The sequence below is a fragment of the Myotis myotis genome, unplaced genomic scaffold, assembly GCF_014108235.1.
Source record: "Myotis myotis isolate mMyoMyo1 unplaced genomic scaffold, mMyoMyo1.p scaffold_m19_p_10, whole genome shotgun sequence".
NCBI classification, from domain to species: Eukaryota; Metazoa; Chordata; class Mammalia; order Chiroptera; family Vespertilionidae; genus Myotis; species Myotis myotis.
Genome location: NW_023416314.1, coordinates 22120883 through 22134545, shown reverse-complemented (window position 1 = coordinate 22134545; position 13663 = coordinate 22120883). Strand labels below are relative to the sequence as shown.

The window sequence follows — 13663 nt, the reverse complement described above, 5'->3', positions numbered from 1 at the left end:
ATACTGAAGTTTAACTCTATTAATCTAGCCAAATTAATCCTGAAAAAAGATGAATTAAGGACATGGGGACTTGCCTTTCCAATTATAAATACTAAGTGTAAAGCTATAATAACTGAAAGAGTACAGTTTCAGCACAGAAATAGACAAATAACCCAATAAACTTGAATAAAGAGTTTAGAAAGAGATCCAGGCTTATATTGCAACTTAGTTATGAGACTTGCAGTATTCTAACTCAGGGGGAGTATGGTGGTAGACAACTGGATTTCTAAAAGAAAACAACAGCAAAAAACAAAACAAAACAAAACAATATAAATCCATACATCTCAACAACAATGGCACAGTGTTCTAAAGGGGTGAAACAAAGATGAAAATCAAAGAAATTAAAACAAAAGAAAGTAAAATCTTTGTTATTTCAAGGAACAGTGGATTACTTAAACAGGAGGTAAGGGAATAAATCATAATGGAAAAGGTTAATAAGTTTGATTAATTTTTTCAAAATATCTAAGACACCATAAGTTAAAATGGAGGTGGTGGGCTGGGTTAAGATATTTACAGTACAGTAGAATTAGTATCTCAAACATTTAAAGAACTTTTACCAATCAGTAGATAAAAACAATCTTACTAAAAAAAATGAACAAAGGTAATTCACAAAACTAAAGGCCAATAAATCAATAAAATACATGTCACCTCATCAGAAAACAGGACACACAATAATAATACTACAGAAGATAATTTTTTCTGCCCATCAAATTACCAATAACTAAAAATTTGACATTATCAAATGCTTCTGAAGAATACTCTCCTACCCTGTGTATTAATTAGGAGAGTCACTAGGTAAAGCAACTTAACATTGCCTAATAAAATACAAGTGTTTCTGTATTACCTCAAAATAACACTTCAAAATATCTACCCTAGATAATTTCTCAATATAAAATTACAACACATGTAGCATTATCTACACTAATAAAAAAGAAACATGCAAATTGGTGTCACTCCGCTACACCCACCAGCCAATCAGGATGAGTATGCAAATTAACCCAACAAAGATGGTGGTTAATTTGCATATGCAGGCATAGAGGACAACTGAAGACTGAAGAGGCTTGGCTTCTCTGCTGCGGTTGGAGCGGAGAAGTCTCCAGGCTTGGCTTCTCTGCTGCGGCAGGAGTGAAGGCCTGGGTCCCGGGTGCTGGAGGAAAACCGGTATTGGCAGCCAGGGGAAGGAAGGCCTATTGCACGAATCTCTTCGTGCAATGGGCCTCTAGTTTATAATAAAAAACACTGGAATAATCTACCCACTGATAGAGAAATGCATTAATAAAATATATTCTTATGACAGATTAAATGTATATTATTCTAAAACAAGGTTTAATTAAAAAATAAAAATATTAGCATATTTGCTATAAAATCATTTATATAGAACAAAAATAACTGATAAACAAAACAATACCCCATCTTATTAATGGATATACAACACACAAAAATGAAAAGATAGCCACAGAAAATGTACCAAGTTCATAATTGTTGCTTATGGGACTGGGAAGAAGAAGGAGATTAGGATTTGGAGATTGGGTGTGAAAGGGACTTCTACTTCATCTGAAATATTTATTCTTTTTTTAAGTACTTGAAGCAGCCCTAGCCTATTCGGCTCAGTGGATAGAGTGTTGGCCTGTGGACTTAAGGTTTGATTCTGGTCAAGGGCACATGCCCAGGTTTCGGGTTCAATCCCCAGTAGAGGGCATTCAGGAGGCAGCCAATCAGTTATTCTCATCATTGATGTTTCTATCTCTCCCTCTCCCTTCCTCTCTGAAATCAATAAAAATATGTTTTTTTTTTAAAAAAAAGTACTTGAAGCAAAATTTTAAAAAAGTTCTTGAAGCAGGAATAAGACCTTTAGATGTCTGTTATCACTGCTTATATTCAACATTAAGCTGAAGGTTCTAGTCAGGTCAGTTAAACAAGAAAAAGAAATAGAAGGCATCCAAACTGGAAATAAATAAATAATACTATCTGTTGACAGATGACATGATTTTATGAAGAGAAAATCTTAATGAATCATTAAAAATATACTAGAACTAATAAATAAGTTAAACAAGATTGCAGGATACAAGAACAGTACACAAAAACCAATTGACTTATATACACTAGCAATGAAGACTCTAAAAATGAATTAAGAAAATTATTCCATTTATAAAGCATCAAAAAATAAAATGTTTAGGAATAAATTTAACAAAAGTGCAAAGATTTCTACACTGGAAACCACAAAACATTGTTAAAGAAGAGCTAAATCAGTGGGAAGACCTTATATATACATGGATCAGAAGATTTAACATTGTGAAGTTGGCAATATTCCCCAAATTGATCTATAATTCAGTGCAATCCCTATTATAATTCCTGAAATTAAAAGTTGATCTTAGCCTGGCCGGCATGGCTCAGTGATTGAATGTTGACCTATGAACCAGGAGGTCATGGTTCAATTCCCAGTCAGGGCACATGCCCAGGTTGCAGGCTCTATCCCCAATAGGAGGTATGCAGGAGGCAGCTGATCAGTGATTCTCATCATTGATGTTTCTATCTCCCTCTTTTTCTCCCTCTCCCTCTCTGAAATCAGTAAAAATATATATTATAAAAAAAGTTGATCTTAAAATTGATATATAAACACAAAGAACCCACAATAGCCAATCATGAAAAAGAACAAAAAATTTGGAGGACTCATACTTCCCCATTTTACAACTTACTACAAAGCTGTATAGCTCAATAGAATAGAATTGAGAGTTCAAAATAAGCCCTTACATTTATGGTGAATTGATTTCAACAAAGGTTTTGAGACAATTCAACAGCAAAAGAATAGTCTTTTCGCCCTAACCAGTTTGGCTCAGTGGATAGAGCGTCGGTCTGTGGACTTGAAGGGTCCCATGTTCGATTCTGGTCAAGGGCATGTACCTTGGTTGTGGGCACATCCCCAGTAGGGGGTGTGCAAGAGGCAGCTGATTGATGTTTCTCTCTGATCAATGTTTCTAACTCTCTATCTCCCTTCCTCTCTGTAAAAAAAATAAAATAAAATAAAATAGTCTTTTCAACAAATGTTGCTGGAACAGTAGATACCCATATGCAAAAGAATGAATTTGCATCCCTATCTTCCACCAAACTCAGAAATTAAGTCAAAATTGATTATTGACTTAAAATATGAGCTAAAATCATAAAAATCTTAGAAGAAAATATAGGAATTATTTCCATGACCTTGAAGTAGGCAGTTTCTTAGATACACCATCAAAAGCACAAGCCACAAAGAAAATTGATAAATTGGATCTCATTGAATTTCAAAAGTTGTGCACTTCAAGACAGAAGAAAGTGAAAAGATAACCATTGACTGGGAGAGAATATTTGCAAATCATGTATTCAACAAGAGACTTATAGTTAGGACATATAATTACTTCTTGCAACTCAGTAAGACAATTCAAGAAATAGCAAAGGTTTTGAATAGACATTTCTTCAAAAATGATATATGAATGGCCAATAAGCATAAGAGAAAGTGCTCATCATTAGAAACCACAAGATCTGACATCATAGCAACTTGAAGTGCTATTAAAAAAACACAATGAGCCCTGGCTGGTTTGGCTCAGTGGATAGAACATCGTCCTGGGGACTGAAGGGTCCTGGGTTTGATTCTGGCCAAGGAGCTCATGCCTGGATTGCAGCCTGATCCCCAGAAGGGGGTGTGCAGGAGGCAGCCAATCAATGATTCTTTCTCATCATTGATGTTTCTATCTCCCTTCTGCTCTGAAATCAATAAAAATATATTTTTTAAAAAAGCAATGGAAAAAATATCCTCAGGTAAGGACTAACAAAACAAAACAAAGCAAAAAACCTAGTTACAATATGACCAAGTAATTTCACTCCTAGGTATCTATCCAAGATAGATAAAACCATATGACCCCACATAGACTTGTACATGAATGTTCATAACAATTATTCATAATAGCCACATGTGAAACCAACCCAAATGTTTTCGGCTGATGAATGGATAAATAAAATGTGGTATATTCATAGCAATGGGATATTATTCAATGACAAGAAGGAACAAAATACTGATACATGCTACAACATGGGTGAAGCTCAAAGATACACTGAGTATAACAAGCCAGATACGAAAGACCAGACATATGATTATATGTATGAAATATCCAGAATAGGCAAATCTGTAAAGACGGAAAGCTTAGTGGTTGCTTGGAGCTGAGCATGGAAATGGGCTGTGACTGCAAGTGGGCATGAGGTTTCTCGGAGTGATGGAAATGTTCTAAAATTAAATCATGGTGATGGTTGCAGAGCTGTAAATATACCAAAAATCATTGAACTGTACACTTAAAATGGGTGAAATTTTTGTTATATCTCAATAAAGCTGTTTAAAAAAACCACTTGAAGCAAATATGAAAAAGTATTAAGATGTCAATTCTGGATGTTTGGAATGTAGGTTTTTGCTTTATATTCTATTTACTCTTGGTTTTAATGTTTAAGATACCATAAATTCTTGGACCCCGATTTCAAGTCAGATAGATACATAAATTTAGTCTTTTTATTATTCGCTTACCTTCAGACACTGGCAGTTGCCCACATCCCCAAAGGAATGACTGAACCCTCGTCAGAGCACACTCAGTGGGGTTTACCTGTCTCATTCACAGCAAACGCAGCTCTTTAGTGCCTGGCTCTTCAATGTAAGCCAAGAATGACTGGACATGAGGAAGGTATTTTACATGAAAGAAAGAAAACATCCTGGAAGGGTGAATTCAGAGGAAACACAATATTGAGAACAAAGGAAGCTTTTTAAAAAATCTCTATAATACTTCTAGAGAAAAAAGAGAAAATCTGTGACCCTGGAAAGTATTAGAAATGTATAATAAAAGGAATATTCAGAGAACAAAAGAATGTTGAAATGAAAAATAATTGCTAGAAGGTTTGAAATACAACAAAATAACAAAAAGTTGGAAAATAGGAGGACAAAGAAAATGAGAGGATCAGTCCAAGTAGTTTAATATTCGACCATAGAGACTGAAAATATAGTGGAAAGGAATATATTAAAGAAATGATAAGAGAAAATTTCACTGTAATGAAGAACATGATTTCTACATCTGAAGGTCTAGCATAATAGTTTACAAAAAAGACTTACCAATCATATCGTAATGAAATCTCAGAAAATAAGCCTCAAAAGAATATCCTAAAAGTGTCCAGAGAGAAACAACAGGTGCACAAAATCGATCAGAAAACAAATTGCTAGAGAGAGAGAGAGAGAGAGAACGCACACACATAAAAAAAGATTGGTTTTAGGTTTCTAGAAGCTAGAATTCAATGGAACAGTGTCTTCAGAATTTAGAAGGAAAAGCTAAGGGTAGAACGAAGACATTTTCAGACATGCCAATTCTGGTAGACAGTTATATTTGTGATCATCCAATAACTTTAGACTTTCCTTTCTGTGTTTGGGGAAATAGCCACGTTAGGAACCCTGCCTCGCCAGAGTTGAAGCCAGAATTCAATGTAGCCAGCATCTAGGGCTAGGCTCTTTCAATCAGATACTTCCGGGGAAGACCTCAGTTTGAAGAAATTGAGGGAGTAGATTTTACACAGGATCTACTCCTGGAGGAGAGTGGTGAGAGAGAGCTTTCAGAGGCAGCAGTGGCATAGGTTCTAGTTAGTAATGGCCCTTGCTCAGGATTTTTGATGCCTTTGACCAGTGGAGGTATTTAAATACCTTAATACAGTAGATAGATTTTTTGACACTTTGGGCATTGTTTCTGGATGCACAGTCTTCAAACCCTATTTTCTGGTTCTCCTGTAGATTCTGTGAGCTACTTAATAATCTCTAATGAAGCTTCCAAGGATGCTCCTGGTGGGTAAGCTCCACTAACACAAAGGAAAGAAGACTGAGGTGGGGAACTAGGAGATATGACATAGTAAGAGAGGAAAAGGGGATCCCAAGGTCATAGTGAATAGAAACCCCAGGATGCAGGCTGTACAAAGATTAACCAGTCCAATATCAAGTAGGCATATGGAAGGCTTCAGGAAGAATAGTTCTTGAAAAAGAAATCTGATTTAGCAACGGATATGCTTTATTGATGTTTTAAATTGATTTGAGAGAGAGAGGGTAAGGAAAAGAGACTTATTTATACATCCATTGGTTGATTCTTGTATGTGCCCTGACCAGGGATTGAACCCGCAACCTTGGTGTATCCAGGCTACCCAACTGAGCTATCCAGCTAGGACTGATATGGTCTATGTATTTAGAAGAGATTTACACGACTAGAAATGAATTTGGGATGAATTAACATGTATAAAACCAAGCAAATGAAATAATGAGACAAATATTAACTAGGATAAACAAAACTTTATACATGAAAGGAAGTGTAGCCCTAGCTGGTTTGCTCAGTGGTTAGAGCATCGGCCTGGGAATGAAAGTTCCCAGCTTAGATTCTGGTCAAGGGCATACATATGCCAGGGTTGCGGGCTCAATCCCCAGTAGGGGGTGTGCAGGAGGCAGCCGATCAATGATTCTCTCTCATCATTGATGTTTCTATCTTTCCCTCTCTGAAACCAATAAAAATATATTTTTAAAAAAGAAAGGCAGTATAATCATAGTAAACTACATGATTCAGCTGTGACTAATTTTATATGGTAAATATTCAGACTTAATAAAAAATCTGATATAGCTATATGAGAGGATGGGTATGTGTATTGGGATAGACCATAAGAGAGCTAAATCCATGTGTTATATAGTATGAGTGTCCACAATGTCTAAAACTGAAAAGTCTAGAAATATTGGGAGGGAAAAAGCAGAAGAAACAGCTAAAATACATGTGTGATTGCCTTTGAGGAGTGCAAATGAGGGAGAGGAAGTGAGTTGGTCAGGATTCTTTAGTTGCATACTATAAACTTCATCTAGTTTAAGCCAAAGGAATTGTTTGTTTGTTTTTGAGTACTAAGTAGTTTATGGGAGAGTGCAAGAAGCAAGCATACATGCTGCTAAAGAAATGTATATTTTAAAAAAAGAAATCTATTTAAAATGTTAGAAGTTGTCTCAAAACTCAGTAGAGTGGCTGTGTCTTGGAAATAGGGGATTCAAGAAGACTTCTGGCTCCTGCCCCTCTAGCTGCCAGTTACCACTGTGACTGCCACAGTATCCACGTAACAGGAAAACTGCTGATTTAAAGACCAAGCCCTAATCTTTGACATGATTTAACCTATGCTATTTATACTTGGCACTTCCCTGTGTCTTTCTCCTCTATATCCACACTCTTGGATGTTCCCAAATAGGAAGTTCACACCAAATATTGGCATTTGAGGCACAGAGGTTACAGTAAAAAATCACTTTTTAAAAAAAAAATATTTTTATTGATTTCAGAGAGGAAGGGTGAGGAAAGGATGGAGGAAGGGGGGGAGGGAGGGAGGGAGAGAGAGAAACATCAATGTGACACAGAATCATTGATCAGCTGCCTCCTGCACGCCCCCCACTGGGGATCGGCCCACAACCTGGTCATATGCCCTGGACTGGAATCGAACCTGGGACCCTTCAGTCCACAAGCCGATGCTCTATCCACTGAGCCAAACCAGGAAGGGCAAAAATCACCTTTTTAATCTTTTCTTTTCCATGTGTTTTATCAAGAAGGAAATGTTGAAGCTTGTGGGCAGAAACAGGCAGATACCATGGAGAGAGAAGCAAGCACATCTGACGAAGGGATTTATTACTTTAAACAAGTGCCCATCAGAGGTGAACGCTAGCTGTCAAGTAAGGCATTCTCTGGAGAGCTCCCACCTCAACAGTTTGTATTGGAACCCAATAAGGGGCTCAGGCAAATGGTGCTCCTGGGCTGTGGAGGACAGGATCCACATAGTCCATGAACACTGTTTGCCTGAGCCCCCTCCAGGGTTGGTGGGGAAGGATACCTCATGCTGGAGATTAATCTGGAAGGCAGGGGTTATAACTTAAAAGAAAAAGAGAAGAACCCTGGCCTGGTGGCTCAGTTGGTTAGGTGCCACCCTGTGCACCGAAAGGTTGCAGGTTAGATTCCTGGTCAGGGCACACGCCCAGGTTTCGGGCTCAGTCCCTGATAGGGGTGTGCAGGAGGCAGCTGATCGATGTTTCACTCTCACATTAATGTCTCTCTCTCCCCATTCCTTCCTCTCTCTAAAAATCAATACAAATATAATTTTTTTTTAAAGGAAAAGAAGTGAGGGAGGAAAGGCATAGAGTCAGAGAAAGTGACTGGAATTCTTTTACTGGAGCCAAGCGTTTGTGAAAGGAACTCTTGAGAGATACGTTTGAGAAAACAAAAAGAGATAAAGGCGGTGGTTTAAACACAGTCACTTATTTGTTTCCAAGTTCCACTAAAGTGACAGGAACAGGATTTTTGTTTTAAGAAACAAATTACAAAGAGAGAAATGCTAAAGGAGATAAGATAGTAAAATTTTAAACTTAATTTACCAAACCCTGAAAAGGTGAATCCTAAATTGGCAGCGAGGAAAGCCAAGAAGCAACACAAAGGTCCAGTCCGTACAGAACCCCAAAGGCTCAGGATTTCATAGCACTAAGTACCTCTGGATGTGGCCATCAAAACGAGGCTAGGGAGGGTCTGTTTCAATAAATTCTTTCAAGTCTAAGAGGTGGAGCCTGAGCCCCTCCCTTCCTTGGGGCAGCAGGGCTAACTGCTCCTCTCACCCTGGCAGGAGACTAAGCTTCATGGTCTGTGGACTGGGAATTTCCAGGAACCGTTGAGAATGTGGCTGTCATGGGGAAAGCAAGTTGATTTAGTGAATCTCACAAGCTGGATTGGATACTGGAAATTTCAGGACCCATTTTCCATGGGGAAGCCAGGCCTGTCTCCTCCAGGGGGAAGACTGGAAGATCCTTTGCTGTTGAACAGAGAGGTTCAACCAGAAAACAGCCCAGTCAGATCACCATGCAGGGAAGCATCAGCAGTGAACCCTTCTGCTTGCCCTGAGCTTCTAGTCAGTATTTTGTGCTATGCTCGTATATTTGAGCCAACTACTAAGGATTGCCAGACATTTGAGGAAATTCTTAAACCTGAAAGGTAGACCAAAACAAAAAAAAATGAATAAAAAATTTGGAAGAAATGGACCATACAGCCCGGCCAGCGTGGCTCAGTGGCTGAATGTCGACCTATGAACTAGGAGGCGACGGTTCGATTCCTGGTCAGGGCACAGGCCCGAGTTGCATGCTCGATCGATCCCCAGTGTGGAGCGTGCAGGAGGCAACTGATCAATGATTCTCTCTTATTATTGATGTTTCTGTCTCTCTCTCTTTCTCCCTTCCTCTCTGAAATCAATAAAAATATATTAAAAAATAGAAACAGACCATACATATGGGGGGGGGGGAATCTTTAAAAGCCACTGACATTTTTGTGCTTTTAGAAACACACACAAAAAAATGCACCCAAGAAACAAGAACAGAACAATAAAAAAGAAGGGGAAAAAGGAAGTTACATATATACAAAAAACTAAGGGAACAGAAATAACCTGTTGGAAATAAAAATTAGGTAGAGCCCTAACTGGTTTTGTTCAGTGGATAGAGGGTCAGCCTGCGGACTGAATGGTCCCAGGTTCGATTACAGTCAAGGGCAGGTACCTTGGTTTTGGGCACATCCTCAGTAGAGGGTGTGCAGGAAGCAGCTGATCGATGTTTCTAACTCTATCCCTCTCCCTTCCTCTCTGTAAAAAATCAATAAAATATATTTTAAAAATTTGGTAGAATGAAAAAGAGAATAGTAGGTTTGGAAAATGACATTTTTCAGATGCTGGAACATAGTGATAAAGGAATAGGAAATTGGGAGAAGAAAAGATACAAAAATTAATGGTCCAATATCCAAATAACAGGAGTTAATGTATGGAGGAAAAAGTAGAAGTTATGGAAGAAGTAAATAAAAAGTTTCCCTAAAACTAAAGAACCAGAATTTTGAGATTGAAAACATTTAAGAACACTGAGACAAAAGCCTTTATAAACTGAGAGTAGGAGAAAGAAAAATATACACCAAGGTCTTCTTATATGAAGACCATGGAATCAAAATTACATTTTTCTCATTCCTCACTCCTTATCCATAAAACAGTAAAAAAAAAAAAAAAAAGTTAATAAAACAAAAACACCCAGTCAGAATTAAAAGTAAAATTAAACTCACAATTAAAGGTATAATTAACATATAAAAGAAAAACTATAAGATAATATTTATCTGCCTTTGGATGGGGAAGTAACTTTCTAAACATAAAGCCAAGAAGAATATTATAAAGAAAAAGAGATTCAATAACATAAAACATTGAAATACATGTCAGAACATTTTAAATAAAATTAAAGAAGTATAGCCCAGCCAGTGTGGCTCATTGGTTGAGCATGGACCCATGAACCAACATGTCATGGTTCGATTCCCAGTCAGGGCACATGCCCAGGTTGTGAGCTCCATCCCTAGTGGGGGTCATGCAGGAGGCAGCTGACTAATGATGTTTCTCTCTCATCAATGTTTCTCTGTCTCCCTCCCTCTCTCTAAAATTCAATAAAAACATTTTTAAAAATAGAGTTTAGGAGATGCACGCCTGAGAGAGAAGAAGAGGGGGAAGGGAAACGTGTGGGCATGATCCTAGGATGGAGAGGATTGTGGAGAAATTATTATTTAAATATATTTTTATTGATTTCAGAGAGGAAGGGAGAGAGAGATAGAAATACCAATGTTGAGAGAGAATCATTGATTGGCTGCCTCCTGAACACCCCCAGTGGGGATCAAGCCCCACAACCTGGGCATGTGCCCTGACCAGGAATCGAACTGTGATCTCCTGGTTCATAGGTTGACGCTCAACCACTGAGCCACACCAGCCGTGCTTGGAGGAATTATTTTTAAAAGACATAGGAGAAAGACTTCCTATTTTCTGGAAACCCATCAAGTTTATGAAACCAGATGTTTTTTAATCACTCTGATAACAACACACTTTTCAATTGTCAGAACTGTCAGGCTTCTTTAGACCAGCGGTTCTCAACCTGTGGGTTGCGACCCCTTTTGGGGCCAAATGACCCTTTCACAGGGGTTGCCTAAGACCATCGGAAAACACGTATATAATTACATAGTTTTTGTGATTAATCACTATGCTTTAATTATGTTCAATTTGTAACAATGAAAATACATCCTGCATATCAGATACTTACATTACAATTCAAAACAGTAGCAAAATTACAGTTATGGAGTACCAACGAAAATCATTTTATGGTTGGGGTCACCACAACATGAGGAACTGTATTAAAGGGTCGAGGCATTAGGAAGGTTGAGAACCACTGGGATAGAAGGACAAAGATTACATGGGGAAGTAGGCAAAAGGAATAAGAATAGGTATGGCCAGCACCGGTTTGGCTCAGTAGATAGAGCATCGGCCTGCGGACTCGGGGTCCCGGGTTCGATTCCGGTCAAGGGCATGTACCTTGGTTGCGGGCACATCCCCAGTAAGACATGTGCAGGAGGCAGTTAATCGATGTTTCTCTCTCATCGATGTTTCTAACTCTCTCTCCCTTCCTCTCTGTAAAAAGTCAATAAAATATATTATTAAAAAAAAAATAGGTATGTAAAGAGAATAAAAATGGGTATTTCAGGCATGGGGAAGTAGGCAAAGGGAATAAAAATGGATAAAATGGTTACGGATCACAGGTAATCAGGTTGAGGGGTTGCAAAGGGCGGTGCTTCTGGGACTCCATTGTTTTGGCAACAAGATTGTTAGTCTTTGCATGATAATAGGCAGCTCTGGGATGAGGAGAATGGACCACATTTGCAGGTTAACTTCCAGTCCCAGGTTTACAATTCCGACCAAGATCAAAATATGCTTTCTTTAATCAGAACAAAACAATCACAGCTTGCAGAGCATGATTAATATTTCTTATAACCATAGCTACTCTCCACTATTCTATTTCTCCCTCCCACCCCTAACAAAAGAAGCAGAAGGCAGTCTCACAGTAAAAGCAACCGTTTTAGACCAAGTCTCTCAGAGAAGTGACTGATTTGTGGGAAGCACTGAAGGGCATTGTCATTGTTCCTGGCCAGTTCCGAGCATAGAATCACACAAAATCAGAATATTTCCTTTGAGGCCCAATATCTGAAGAATTATGTATATGCTTCATTCTTTCTAGAATCCTTAGAAATGTAGAAAGGAAATAATTTAGTTTATAAAAAACCCCACAAACTCAATGCTTATTTTAATTGTATATTAATAATTCAGTAAGAAATGAGAGCTTGTGTGATATTCATAGTCAGCATGTTATTCTTTTTAAAAAATATTTTTATTGATTTCAGAGAGGAAGGGAGAAGAGAGAGATAGAAACATCAATGACGAGAATCATTGATTAGCTGCCTTCTGCGCACCCCCCCCCCCCCCATTGGAGATCGAGCCCACAACCTGGGCATGTGTCCTTACTGGGGATTGAACTGTGACCTCCTGGTTCATAGGTTGATGCTCAACCACTGAGCCATGCTGGCTGGGCAGCATGTTATTTCTTAGGGGAAAGGCCCTTACATGGTTTGTAAGTTTCTCATATCTAGCTCCCCTAAACTTTCACTTTTTTTTTCATTTCTTCAGATCAAGTTTTCAGATAGAAAGAATGAAATATTTGATTATGTATTCCAGAAAAACACATAAAGAGTTTATAGTAAAATCATTGTAGAATTTTTTATATGTCCCAGACATAAAACAGCTCTGGCCACCGACATAAACATCAAGCTAGGATGAACTGAGGATTTGTACCTCTGCTTTGCCCTGACTAATGTAAGAGCAACTCCACCAATCAGATGTCTCCTTGACATTGCCAGGGGGTTGTAGAATATCTGAGATTTAAAAAAATCAGCATGAGATGGGAGACTATCACGTGACACTGGTAATCTTGTCACTTGTAGAACTTAAAGGTCTAGTTTGGGTGGTGACAGCTGTAGAGGAGGAGAGGAAGGCAAGCTGGCTCCGTGGACTCCTCTGTAAGGAAGGTAAGGAGAGCACAGGATGCCTCTTGGGGTGTAGAGATGAGGAAATGGGTTTGTGAATGTAAACTGCTGTCATTTATGTTTCCACATGTTTGGTATTGAAAGGGAGGTGAGAGAAGACAGTAGCTTAAATGTTTGGGAAGTGAGAGAAGACAGTAGCTTAAATCAGCAAAGAGACTGAAGACTGATGATTTAAGAGAGACAAAGAGGATAGTGATTATTTAATTGACTACAATCCTTGAACAGTATAAGGCAGCGGTTCTCAACCTGTGGGTCACAGGGCCCAAGACCCACAAGACCATCGGAAAACACATATATAATTACATATTGTTTTTGTGATTAATCACTATGCTTTAATTATGTTTAACTTGTAACAATGAAAATACATCCTGCATATCAGATATTTACATTACGATTCATAACAGTAGCAAAATTACAGTTATGAAGTAGCAATGAAAATAATTTTTATGCTTGGGGGTCACCACAACATGAAGAACTGTATTAAAGGGAATCGAACTATGACCTCCTGGTTCATAGGTCAACCTTCAACCATTGAGCCACACCGGCTGGGCTCAAAATACTTTTATATGGAAGATGAGACAAGTAGAGAGATAACTAGGAGATTGCAAACACAAATTATTGAGTTTAATACACATTTTTCTACA

At 38.2% G+C, this 13663-nt stretch overlaps 1 protein-coding gene and 1 pseudogene across 1 annotated transcript in view; one reads left to right on the top strand and one right to left on the bottom strand.

The window, feature by feature from the left end:
• The window catches only part of KDM4D (lysine demethylase 4D), a 35820-nt gene that overhangs the window by 12585 nt on the left and 9572 nt on the right, over positions 1 to 13663 (top strand). The window lies entirely within an intron of this gene.
• Positions 12695 to 12838, bottom strand: LOC118665592 (annotated as a pseudogene).